This window comes from Ochotona princeps, chromosome 11 (genome assembly GCF_030435755.1).
Source record: "Ochotona princeps isolate mOchPri1 chromosome 11, mOchPri1.hap1, whole genome shotgun sequence".
NCBI lineage: Eukaryota > Metazoa > Chordata > Mammalia > Lagomorpha > Ochotonidae > Ochotona > Ochotona princeps.
Genome location: NC_080842.1, coordinates 28,770,231 through 28,784,871, shown reverse-complemented (window position 1 = coordinate 28,784,871; position 14,641 = coordinate 28,770,231). Strand labels below are relative to the sequence as shown.

At 35.3% G+C, this 14,641-nt stretch overlaps 1 pseudogene; it reads left to right on the top strand.

Moving 5' to 3' along the window:
* Positions 1 to 290: 290 nt before the first annotated feature.
* LOC118760006 (small ribosomal subunit protein eS24-like) lies at positions 291 to 9,083 on the top strand (annotated as a pseudogene).
* Positions 9,084 to 14,641: the final 5,558 nt, after the last annotated feature.

Below are 14,641 nucleotides of genomic sequence, written 5' to 3'. Positions count from 1 at the left end.
GAAATGTATATTTATGTGAATTTAGAGTTTATAATTTTATTTAAAATGCATTTAGCACAGAATGGTTTATAAAATTGCATTTTGAGAGAAAGTGAAAACTCACACTTACAACACCTATACAGATTTTCCCTCTAAATACATAATTTCATAGAGTCTTCTGTATAATCAGTTATTTCATTTGGCCAAGATTACTTTTCTAATTTGGAGATTCCATACCACTGTCCAGGATAGAAATAGGTGGCACAGACAAGGATAATTGATGAGTTAAGTGTTGAAAATATGGGGGCACCATGACAGAACGGACAGAGGTTAGTACATGGCTCAAGGATTAACAGCAGAGAAAAAATCCTTTAGCATCTCTAGGAGCAAAGGAAAGAACCTATAGGTAAACTGAGACAATGTTGTAACTTTAAGAAGGAACTTTGGAAAGGTGCTTTGGCAAAGATAGAGAATAGGCCTCCTGCCTAACAAGGCTGGGCAGCAATAGGAACAAACAAACTCCAGGTCTCTGTTTCCAGACCCTTTATCTCAGTTTCCTTCCATAAATGAAATCCAGGGCATAGCCGGCGGGGGGGGGGGGGGGGGGGGAGAACCAGTCACCCAGGACATAGCCAGGAAGAAAAGACAACTCCTATGTCACAGAAATAAACACACACCAGCAAACACATATATTTCTAAAATATACATTTGGTGTTCTCACAAAATAAATGCAATTTGCATTCCTATTCAATTAAAGAATAATCTAAGGCTCATTACTGCTTCTTTTTTTTTCTTTTTGAGAAAGCACTTACAGTTCTCCAGGAGGTAAAATGTTGCAAATTTAATATACCTAATTTGTACTTTATTGCTATGTTAATCTTGAAAGTGCAATTTTCATTACAGTCTTGTGTATAAACTAATTTTCAAGCAAACAAAGATTACATACTGGTCATTTGTGTATAAATATTTACAATTTTTTAAAAAAACAGTTAAATAATTAATTAAGCAGAGTAATTATACTGACATTCTGTAGACATAGCATTGATTTTATATATTATGTGTGTGTGTGCTGCTGTAAAAAAATTCCTCAAAAGAATGTGTAGCAAAATACATATTATGATCTCTCTGGATAATATCTGTGTTATAACCTCTTTGATATGTGTGGAGGTAAGTTCGTATTTTTTTATCATAACTGATATAAATAGAAAATCCTTGTAACACATGCTTTGAAGTTTTTCTTCTGTTAGTTTCCAAATCATCTCTAAGTACATTCTTAATACTTTAATATGTTTATGATTCATTTCTGTGTATTCAGTTCTTTTCATTTCAATGTATTTGAAAGTCAGAAGTATTTCTTTGATAAACTACTACAATGTAACTTATCATTTGAGAGACAAAATGCTGTTAAAGGTTTATGTGTTGTATTTGACAGAGTGGCAACAAGAGCGACGAGAGAATCTTACATCTGTTTCTTCATTTCCCAAACGATGACAGCTGTAAGATCTGGGCAGCCAGACCTAAGCCAGGAACCAAAAATTCCATCCTGATCTCTCACAATGGTAGTAGGGGTTCAAATACTTAGGTCATTACCCACTGCCATCTCAAGCACAATACTTTCTGATTTGAAAGCAGAACATGAACTCTGATATCAAATGCCAGCATCGCATTTTGTGACTTGGTGCATTGTGTCAAAATACTGGTCTCAACAATTAGTTTTGAACACAACAGGTTATGGAAATATTTTAAATCAAAGCAAATAATATTTCTTAAAATTAGTTAGAAACAATCTTCATTGACAATTTATGTTTATTTTCTTTTAATTGGAAATCAGGATCTGATCTCTTTTTTAATTTTTCAAAAATATTTATGATAGAATTCCATAGGCTCAGGAATTTCCTCACTCACCCTTCCCATATCCCTGCACCTCCATATTATTACAGTAGTCTTTCAACAATCATTACAAATCTATAAAACATAATTTTGGGGCCTGGCGCAGTGGCAAGCATGATAATCCTCAGCCTGCTAGAGCTACATCCCATATGGTCACTGGTTCTTATTCCAGCAGCTCCATTTCTGATCCAGCTCTTTACTTATGGCACAGGAAAGCAGCAGAGAATGGTCCCAGTCTTTGAGACCCTGTACCTACGTGACTGGGAAGAGGCCGCTGGCTCCCAGCTTCAGATCAGTTCATCTCTGACCACAGTGCAATTTGCTGTGCTACTTGCAAAGTGAACCAGCAGATGAAAAGACCTCTCTCCCTTCCTCTCTCTCTCTGTCTCTCTCTCAACATCTCCTTTAAAATAGAAATACATGAATCTTAAAACACACACACAATTTTTAATAACATCGCTAGATTATCCTCTTGGTTTGCTTCAACTTATTATTTTGACATGGAGTGAAGCCTGTAGAGACCAACTTTTCTCTCCAGTCGGATGTCTAGCGCCAATATAACAGATTTAACAACTGTTCTCAAGCAAGGATAGTGATGCTGCAAAGTTATTGCCAGTCTCACGTTAGCAATCTCTTCTGTTCACTTGTCCAGGATATCCTAGCAGCACTTCTCTTATATATATTTATTATCTATGGAAGAAGGCAGTGTGAGTAATGACCTAATATATAATATAGTATAAATTATACTATATATTCTTGTCATAATCATGTTTTTATTATCCAAAGATTCCTCAGAGACAAGAGACTGCACAATACCTTGAAATACTTATTAGGCATGTGTCATATCTTTTTGACAACTTCTCTATATTTTTGCTACTAATGGTTTTGACATTTTTCTTGAGTAGTTTATTTATTATTGTTTATTAGGGATTTATACTTGTAAAATATTGCAGGGCACAAAATAATGTTGTAATTTTAAAATACAATGAAAATAATTATATCTAGCTATTTGATATTGTTACATCAATCCCACAATTTTTTATGGTGATAGCATTTAAACTTACTCTCAAAGCTATTCTGGAATATAGCATACATAGTTATTGACCATTCACTCTCACTGTGACTATCTCAAAAAATGATTCCTTCTTTCTAAGGCTTTATATTATTTGACCACTGTCTATCCATTTTACCAACTCCACATACTCTCTGCATTCATTTCTGCTTTAATGAGCTCAGACATGCTCGAAACAAAGCATTTGTCTTAACCTTCTTGTCTTATGTTCCCAAGTCCATTCATGTTGCCGTAAATTATTGAATTTTTGTTTTCTAAGTCAGAATAGTTCTCTGCTATAGACATATATTTTTTTATTTACTTTTAGGTTCAGTCCATGCCTTCACTATTATCAGTAGTGCTTAAATGAGCACAGAAGTGCAAACTACTCTTTGACATGCTAATTAAATCTTTTGGGAAATTATCCAGCAGTGGGATTGCTGGATCATACAGTAATTATATTTTAGTTCCTTGAGGATTCTTTGACTTTCCATCATGGTTGTACTAATTTACTATACCAACAGTGTGTAAAAGCTCTATTTACTCCATGTCTTCACCAGCATTTGTCTTTCCTCTTGTTCATATTCGTTTGTACAGGTGTGAAGGAATGTCTCATTGTAGATTTAATGTCTATTACCCTGATGATTAATCTTATCAGGTATTTTTTTCCTGATTGTCTTCTAGTCATTGTAAGATATACAAATATATGATCTTATCATGGAGAGTTATTTTTTTAGTGCATTGTGAATTCACTTTTATAGTATCCTGTGAGATTTTCTGTATCTTCTATTGCATTCATCAAGGATATTGATAGTTATTTATATTAATGATGTCTTTCTCTGTCTTGTGTATTGGGCATCACTAACATCATACATGGATTTCCAAAGTATTAATGTGGAGTTTTTAGAAGGATGTGTAAAGCATCATTATTAATTCTCCTTTAGTGCTTAACAGAATTCAGAAGTAAAGTGATCAGGCCCAGCACCTTTCTCTGACCGGAGTCTACTCACTCATGAGTAAGTCAACCTACTTACTCATTTTTCACTCTGTTCTGATTGTTAATTTCTTCATGATTTAGTCTTTGAGGGTGTGCATGTGCTTAGCAGCATGAACATTTCTTCTACATTACCTAGTTTGTAAACATGTAGTTATTCATATGGCCCAATTTTCTACCAAGCAGGGTTTTTTTTTTTTTTGGCATTAAAGATGTCCCACAGATGTTAAATAAATTTATTGTTCAAGAGTACAAATATTTTGACATTGCATTTGTTATGATTTATTGGTTTATTTTTAAGAATTATTTATTTTTATTGGAAAGGCAGATATACAGAAAGGAGGAGAGAAACAGAAGAAGATCTTCCATCCGATGGTTCACTCACCAAGCGGCCTCAATGGCTAGAGCTGAGCCAATCCGGAGCCGGGAGCCAGGAGCTTCTTCCAGTTCTTCCACACGGGTGCAGGGTCCCAAGGATTTAGGCTGTCCTCAACTCTTTCCCAGGCCACAAGCAGGGAGTTGGATGGGAAGTGGGGCTGCCGGGATTAGAACTGGCGCCCATATGGGATCCCAGTGCGTTCAAGGCGAGGACTTAAGCTGCTGCGCTATCGTGCCTGGGCCCTATAATTTACTGTTAAAGTAACCTAGAATCACAATTGTGTTAAATAGCAAAAGAGATGAGTTATTACATTAATACTGACATCTTCTTCAAATGTTAATGTAAGCTGGGTACACCAGTTTATAAGTGCTGGGAAATTTCCTAAAAGGACTTTAGGTATTTTCTAAAGTACTGAAAATATAAAAAGAAGACCATTTTCTCACAGTCTTATTTATTTCAGAAGTTAAAGGAAACAATTTTCCTGGAACAAATTGAATAGCAAAAGGAAGAGCTAACCAATGAGATATACACAGAAGTGAAGTGCAAAAATACCGAATCTAGGATATGTTTTCAACAAAAAATCAATAGAAACATTCAAAAAATTTAAAATTTTAAAGACAACCTCCTTTTTCACATAGTTATTAGGGTTTTAAGTGATCTGAGGAATGCTTGTTCTCATTTAACACCACTGAGTGCTACACGAAGTTTGTTTTCTTTTGCTTCATAAATGGCTATAAAGCAGCTCGACAGAAACTGTCTTTAGCTCTTACTTTCTCGGAAAGGGAATATGATAGTTAAGTGAAATTCACTGATTTATCAGGCATTTCACGTGATTACATATCAACCCAGCCAATCATTAAGTGCAGCAAGGCCCATCTGCCTCAGGGACTATGCAATGTGAATATGCTAGTTTAGGAAATAAGTATAACAAAGTATTTAAGTAAAAAATTAAGGCCTATTCTTGTGAGCTATCTCAGCATAGTTAATAGTTTTAAGATCGATTTTGGTTAATTTGAGTTTTCTAATGTTTAAGAAATTAAGATCTACTATTAACTTGCTGTAGACAGAGGGAATTAAAATTAAAGATACACTTATTGACAGATAAAGAGATAAAAATAGTTTTCCTTTGAGTAACTCCTATTAGTAGATTCCAAGTTTTCTGTACATCCTAACCACATTCATACCACTCTGTACATATAATCTAACCAGATCAGGAGAAGCAATGTCCCTTCAGTTTGAAGCACATGAGTGAAATGACAGGAAATGTGTTCCATAAACCTATTTTGAGCGATAGTACATATGTGCTTTCCCTCTTCTAACTTGATACATTTGTATTATTATTTAATTTTACTTAGAAAATACCATGTGAAATGAAGATAGCTAATGAAAAACACACACATTTGAATTGTCCATATTTGAACATTATTGAGGTATCCAGTGTCCTTACAACACATGATTAGATGGCTATATTACTCATTTGCTGCACAATGAGCTAGAGGAAAACTAAAGCTTTTAGAGTTCATTCTCTCTACTGTAAAATCAGCAAATCGGAAAAGTACAACGTATTTTTTAGTTTAACAACATGGGAAATGTTTGCTCTGAATTAGGTATATAAATTGAATAAAACAAAATATCTTTTGAGAATACTAATTAATCAATCAATTAATTTCTATTCAAAACTGGAAAACAACGAGAGGCTCTTTTCTGGAAACAAAGCTACTCCAGTGATGCAGCTTAGAAAGCCTCACTGGTGGCCATTTACTAACGAATAACGTTAGTCCAAAGGAAACGAAATCTGTAGTAAAGGGCAGGGAGAATCAAGGCCACAGGCAGTAAGAGCATAAACTTGAGGCTCAGGTAGGTTGGATATTTACTCAGTTTTAGTGAGAAATTCAGCACAATACTCCATCAAACCATACAAGAATAAAATTTTAATTTATATAGTTGCATCAATAAGGAACCAGCAATTGATATTTGTTCTCCCTGTTCCTGCTATGAAGAATAGAGCTCATGAAATTAACTAACTTAAAAATGTTTTGACAAATGGAAAAATTAAGAAGTACTTATTTTTATGTAATTAGTTATACATAAGTATTTATTTAGAGAAGTAATTGACACACGATACAGTTGAGCCCAGAGCTCCTAAAACTTACTGTATATATTATAGTCTATTGTACCAGGTGTTCTTTCACATCTAGTTCTTATAAAATTCAGCAAATGTTTATTTGAACACCAGTTAGATATTAGACACTCTAGTAATCCTGTAATTTCGATTAGAAAATCTGTCCATTTTCACAGGTAAATCCTGCTGGAATGTTCAAGTTTACGCTCGTCCTTAGTAGCACAAGCTTATATAAAAAGCTTCTGAAGTGTTTCTAAATTATTTTAAGATTCATTAGCATAGAAATATATTGTAAATTCCTTTTCCCTATGTTACAGGCTATAAAAGATAGAATTTACTGTGCTCCACTTTTATTATCTTAGTACACATATTTGTTTACCCAGGAACTTCCACTTACCATTAGACATGCTCTTTGTATCCTTATAGCAGAGAGGGTAATTATACCCAAATAACAACAAATCATTTGGACAAAAAAGAAAAAAAAAAAGGCTTTCTGTTATCCAGATGTTGAATTTAAAAGGCCAAACATCTGGCACTGTCAAATAATTTTTTCTTGACTCTGCAAAGATTTGATTTGAAAAACCAGAGACTTAAATGTCACACTCAAAATATTTCTCAACATAAATTAATATACAACAGTCTGTAATATATTGATATATCGGGAGGAGGATATTTCAATAAGTGAGTTGACAAAGAAATGCAGTTGGATGCCTCTGGTCCTTATCAAACACATCATTGTATTACCCAATAAGCAAAGATGTTATTACTGAATATTCTTCTTTGAAAGATTTGTAATATATTTGGTACATGATAAAAATAATACTAATATTTACAAAAACACATAAACATATATAAATGTATAATTTGCTTATTTAAATTGACTAAAACCAGAGTTTCTAAACTAAAAATGGATTTGTAATATAAATCCACAACACAGAAATCATAAAACTTGGGGCATATTTCAAACAATATAATATGAGATATAGTATTTTAAGGATAATTTAAAACAGTTTTATAAACAGAAAAATGTTTTAAAACTACCAGATTAGCATAAATGCACCTACCCAATTTTGTATACAGCCCTATGTCATGGATTTTTGTTTGTTTGTGTAGTGTAAAGGTCACTGTTTATCTTTCTCAGGATGTAACTGTATAGTTTATTGCAAAAGTCACTCTTTATCATTGTCACGCAGTGCCATATTTGTTGTAAAGTCAGTGTTGCTGAGTTGCCTGCTCTGGACTAGTGATTTTTTTTTAAGATTTTTTTTTTTTTTTTGAAAATCAGATATACAGAGAGGAGGAGAGACAGAGAAGAAGATCTTCTGTCCAATGATTCACTTCCCAAGTGACTGCTACAGTTGGAGCTGAGCCAATAGAAGCCAAGAGCCAGGAACTTCTTCCGGGTCTCCCACACTGGTGCAGGGTCCCAAGGCTTTGGGCCGTCCTCAACTGCTTTCCCAGGCCACAAGCAGGGAGCTGGATGGGAAGCAGAGCTGCCAGTATTAGAACCAGTGCATATATGGGATCCCAGTGTGTTCAAAGCGAGGACTTTAGCCGCTAGACTACTGCACTGGGCTCTGGACTATACATCTATAAATATATATATAACTATAATATATGTATAAATATATATAAATATATATATATTTATATACATTTTGTGTGGTTAGCATATTGCTCTAATTAGTTTTTTAAATAAAACTCCAAAATAGCAGGAGAAGGATAGTGAGATTGACAGCCAGATTAATGATACATCACAGACATTTCTTAGAATAGTGCATTGAAAAGTAAACTCACCAAGATCTGTAGCTTTTGTGATGGCTTTAAACATCTGAACAGATAATTCACCACTTGTTGCCTAGAGCCAGGGTGAACCACTGTCATCCTCCTTCTCCTCCCCTATTCACTGTAACCCTTACATGGTTGTTTTACTGGTAAACCTCTCCCTGAAAATGTGTTCCTCAAGACTGTCTTCTCCAAACATGTTGATTTTGAATTCTTTGGAAATTTTATAATTAATTAAAAAATAAGATACAATGAAACAATGAAGCTACTAAGATTTTCGTTATGTTTATAATAAATCTGGTGCATTTTAAGACATATTGTCAATCTATAAGGGAGAATTCATACACCTAATTGAAATAACAGGAAGTATGGATCTGCACACACTTTGGTTTTATTTTTTCTCAGTAGGCATCCATATTTTTCTGTACAGCTAACTTTCATGAGTGTTTGTGAAGCAACTTATGTTTTAGTTTTATCTTAAGAAGCATACCAGACCAGGAAGTTCATTACTGCATCAGAGGAAACAAATGGGCATTGATGCCCTTCACCCTAGGAGGGCAAACATGCCAAAGAAATTCAGGAAAGCTAGCCAAAATGTGCAACACCACTCATTATGTCATCTTTATGATGGATTCAAAACCCACTTTGGTGGTGGCAATATAACATATTTTGGCATTAATTTTGATTCCTTGGATTATGCTAAGAAAAATGCACTTAAACCAGACTAGCAAGACATGGTCTGTATGACAAAACCTAAAGAAAACTGTGAAAGGAACATAAGAACAGAATGAAGAAAATCAGGAGAATTGCCAAGATAAACATTGGTGTTGGCAAAAAGCTGAAAGAAAAAAAATTTTTTTTCCAGTGTCTATACCTGCAGTGATTTGCGATTTTTTCACAGGAATTAACAAACTGCAAATTTTACTCTAAAAAAAAGAAACATACCAAAAATTACTCATGTATTTAAAAACTATCTGTACAATAATTTGAAATCTCCACTTGGAAATTGTGTCCTCTGAAAATAATTTTAATGGCAGACATAGCATGATGTAATCAAATTAAACACCAAGAAAATATAGAATGTTACATTCACAACTTCCAGGTGACAAATAAGTCACAATGAGAACAATGGATCAACAGGGTTATAATGTAACTTTCTTTTACTGGGGAACCAGTTACTGTGATCTCCGCAGCTGAACACAACAAAGAATTCACAGTTCTCTAGGTCGAAAACCCAGTAATCAAATAGCTAGATTCTCTGCTTAGGCTCACTCAAGGCAAAAAACTAAATGTCAGGTGGAATGCATTCTTATCCAGTTTCCAGACTCGGGAGGGTCTGACAGATTTTGGTCCCTTGTGGTTGGTTGTAGGACTGGGTATGTTTTGCTTGCTAGCACTCACTCATGCTTTCCTTACACCTTTTGGTGACACCAAAAAGGAGAATGTTGAGGGCCACATTATAATTCTGTTACAAACTAAATTCTTTCAGCAATAAAGGATTTTTTTCATTCTATATGGCTATAATTTCTTATTTATGTGTTAAAAACAGCTTCCTAAAATGAATAGAGAAAACATGGAAAGAATCTAACAGAATTTGAATAAAATACATTAAATTTCTGCAGGTATAACACAGTATGAAATAATATTAAATACTCATAGAAAGTATACACAAACAATTTACAAAGTTAAAGTTACCAGATACAATAGAAAGCACGGGTGAATTATGCTAAGGGAAATGAGCTAATTTAGAAAGGTTAGATTCCACATGTTTGCCTTAATTTAAGCTGAAATGATGTCAATCCTAAAAATAGTATGTGTAAATTGTAACATGATTACACCCTCAAACATCCTGTATCACACACAATAAGATAGTGTGATGTAACCAATGAATCAATAATCAATGAGAGACAGACTGCTTATGAACTGCCTCAAAGAACTGAAAAGCCTGATATGCTTTAAATACCCTAGTATTCCGCAGTGGGTCAGGAGAGCAGAGAAATCTTCCACCATCTTAGAGTTCTGTGAGGAAGATGTTAAGTATAATCTATAAAGATTGTAACAGATAACTTACAGACAGCAGACTAGAATCTGCATTAGACATTAGCAAAAGTTATTAAGACATACAGTGGAATCCAAGAGCAATCCTGACAGCCTCTTAACAGGAGGTCATATGCACAGAGCAGGAGGGGAACCCAGAGTGGAGCAGGAGGACAGGAGGAGGCTTGTATTGCAACCCCGGAGCCTCCCACATCCTCACCAAGGACCATCAGTATGGGCACCAAGGCCTATATCCCAACTACCAAGGAGACCAAGAGGAGTTGGATTGCCCTCCTAGGCTGAGAACTCTGAGGTCATCCTTTCCCTATCAGATAACCCACACAGGATGGAAGAAGCCCAGATCCTTCCTCACAGGGTCTAAAGTCATTGGAACAACAACCAGGAGCCCTGAGCTGTCCTCAGAAACAGAACAGTAAATTCCTTCGGGACTCGGGAGAGGAGCTTTCTGTGGCCCTTACTTAGTTCCAAATTTGGATCCCCACCCACTGTTGCAATGACCATCAGGGTCGCTCTGGAACCCCCAAAATTAGATCAAATAGACAGATAGAGACCAATAAGGAAAGCTTTGAACAGACAGGAAAAAGTCAACTTGGACTCCCATATCCCTTACTAGGTAGGACACAAAGATCAGTTCTCCTCACTAAGGTATTGAAGATTTCTCTGCACATCCTTCCTAAAATTTTTCTGCTCCTCAATTGTTCACATATGGCTTATTAGAGTTATAAGCCTGTTTGGGCTATCTTAAATTTCATCAAGTTCAATAAAAACCATGCTTCAATACTATAAGATGCTAAATATAAAAAATGAAAATAGACACAAGACAGCTGAATAGTACTCTGTAACCATTTTAAGGTTTATAGCAACCGGTTGTGTATACACTAAGATTGAGAAGTAATTACAGGATGTGGTTAAGAATTTGCATTTTCTAACATATTGGTCACTCTACCATGTTAATTAACTTCATGATGTTGTAAATTTCCATGTTTCCTCCTGTTGTTGAAGTTGTGTAGGGACTTTTCATTGGAGGGCATGATATTCTGCCAGCTCTACTTTCAGACCAATGATGGTCTCCCAATGAAACAGTTGAATTTATCCAGACAATAAGATGCTGGACTCTGGATGGTCCATGCCCGCAATGAAGGAATCATGACTGGTTATGAACTGTACTATTGTAACAGTATCGAAAGAGGGCTTCGGGAGGGGCTGTGGGAATCCCAGAGCCTATGAAACTGTGTCATAAAATGAAATATTAAAAAAGTAATCAGATATGACAGAAAAAAAGAAAGCATGGGTGAATATAATAAAGGGTTGAGTATTTTAGGTTCAGGACGCAGGCCCTTTGCCAATCTCACTCAGTTATGTTTTCCACTACATTGTCAACCAGCAATGTGGTAAGTATATTGAGGATTCTTTTACATCTCATTAGTTATGCATTTAAAATCAGACAGTATTAGCAGATAAATTAAGTGAAAACATCAATCCACAAATTTTTAATGTACGTTATTTTCATATTGCTGAAGAGTGGTTTTGGTCAAGTTCTGTCATTTAGCTGCACACTATGCATGGTCCGATAGTATATTCTACCCTGATTATAGACAAAGATTAGTACCCTGGTTCCAGAAATCCTTGAGGAATATCCTGGCATTATCATAGATCATCTGCAGTGTTATACTCTATTTATAATAGGCCTATCTCACTACTAGTCAGAGGAATTTACCCTAAAATGTCAACAACTTGTGAATAGTCCAAGACACAGATTAAAATTATAAGAATATTAACAGCACTCATTCTTGAAAATTGGGAATAGCAAAAATTCTCAGAAGAAGGCATCCATTATTGCAAATTGATCAGATCAATATGGGGAAAAATTAGTTTGGTATCATTTAATGAAGTTAAAGTTGTATGTCTATAATTAAAATTTTTGTTTCTGTACCTATGCTCAGTTGAAATGTGTGCACATGTACTTCTTCCATGAAAAGGAACAGCTGAAAATAGTAACCAGACCTCATGTTCCTCACCAGCAGCATTGTTAAACAAATCATAGTGTGTTGATGCAACTGTCATATGACAATAAAAATCAGCATAACACACAATAGGCAAAAACCCTGTAGAAATCTATAATCATAATATTCAATATTGGGCCCGGTGGCGTGGCCTAGCGGCTAAAGTCCTCGCTTGAACACCCCAGGATCCCGTATGGGCGTCGGTTCTAATCCCAGCAGCTCCACTTCCCATCCAGCTCCCTGCCTGTGGCCTGGGAAAGCAGTTGAGGACGGCCCAAAGCTTGGGACCCTGCACCCGTGTGGGAGACCTGGAGGAGGTTCCAGGTTCCCGGCTTCGGATCGGCGCGCACCGGCCGTTGCGGCTCACTTGGGGAGTGAAACATCAGATGGAAGACCTTCCTCTCTGTCTGTCCTCCTCTCTGTATATCTGGCTTCCCAATAATAATAAATCTTAAAAAAAAAATTCACTATATTACTATAAAAGAATGGATGAGTATGTTCAAAGAAACTTGAACATAATCTATAGTCTTAGGGATGATTATGTAGCTGATAAAACAATTAGAAAAACAATTAGAATGACTATCATAAAAATCTTTCAGGAGAATGGGTAATAGGTATTAATCAGTTAGAGATATGAGATAGGATTTCCAGGGATATTTATATAAGTGGCAAGCTAGAAATAATTTGTTGGGTTTTATGCTACAGTTTTGAGCATTCTTCTCTTATGTGCTTATTGTTCATAATTATAAAAAGAAATATATAAATCATTTATTTTACATTTGTAAAAAGTGTTCTAAATATATCATGACTTTTTATCAGTTGAGGCAGTTTCAATTTAGTTCTAAATAAAATGCTATTATTTAATACTACATAATTAGAGATGCAGTGAAATGAACATGTATTGTCACTAAATCAAGCACCGTAAGCTTGAATATACAATATATAGTGCATCCCCCTGACAAATGTGGGCAGTTGCTGACAGTGTGAACTACTCACTATCATGATTTGGGAAAATGAATCCCTCAGGTATATCAGGACAATGTAATAGCTTACTTCGCTTTGCTTTACTTTTTCAAATTAGGTTTATGCTTCAACACCAGGAGCTTCTCTGATTCAGAAGGAAATGACCTTTGTTCCTCAGATTTATGAGCCTCTCCACAAAGTGAAATGTCTTGACAGGGATTTTTTTCCATTGATTGGTTTGAACGTCAGCACTCTCTCCTTTTGTCCCAAGAGGGCTGACAACACACCACTGATTAGACCCTAGATGCCAGGGACATCACTTCATCACTCCATTTCTCTCCCAGAATAACTCTTTGAGTCGTTATTTTGTGTGTGTGCGTGATGTTGGTTTGAAACTTGTGTCATAATGCCCTGAGAAGCAGTTGGAAGCACCTTTGCTGATTGCTTTTGATCTTTACTAATAGATGATTCTTTTCTGTCAAATACTGCATGGCATTTTTAAGGGGGATATATGTGTATGAATTTTGTTATATGATAGTAATTCGGTAGGTTAATTTTGACTTTTATTTTGAAGTTCTGATGTATAAATAGGAAAAGTTACTTTGATCTACCTTGTCAAATTAAAATATGAAGGAAATCAAGATACCAAGTTTCAACTTCTTATATAAATTGTTTTTCCTTTGTCCGTTGTATTACAAGAACATAATTTTGTGCAATGGGAGGAATTAGGGAGCTTCAAGGGCAGAAGGCCTTTGAGTGGTGAAGTCATTATTTTGCATACAACTGTTAAAAACACAGTGAGATGAGAAAAGAAAAAACAACCATTTTCAAGTGCAGGAATTTTAGCCTTTTAGCCCTTCCTTGACTTTTCAACAAGCAAAAGGTCACAGTCACTACAAATTCACCTAAGCAGCAATACTTTAATTCTGGCATTTAAATTTTAGAACTAATTTAAAGTGGTTCCAACCCAGTCAGTCCCCATCAGCTTATCATTGTGATGTTTTTATTTAATGTCATTTTCTTTGCAATAGCAATCATCAACTAGAATTATCAGGCCTAATTAATTGCTCATTGATACACTATCTGATGACTTCTAATGCAAAATTGTTTGAACAGGTCTCAACTTTTTCACATTTCATATGATAAGTCACTGGATCCAACTTCAGTATACTATTAAACCTAATATCACAAGTATCTCCAAGTTTTCACACCCAAGGACAATTTTCTTTATATAATCTTTTAGAATACTTATTTATTTGAAAGTATTTCAGAGAGAACAGGATAGAAAGTGGGAGACAGACAGACAGAGTTGTTGCACTCACTGGTTCACTTCCCAGAGGGCCACAACTGCCAGGCTAGGTCAGGAGCAATGTTGATACCCTTCCCTTTCACAGGTGCTTCAGTAACTAACTCTGCT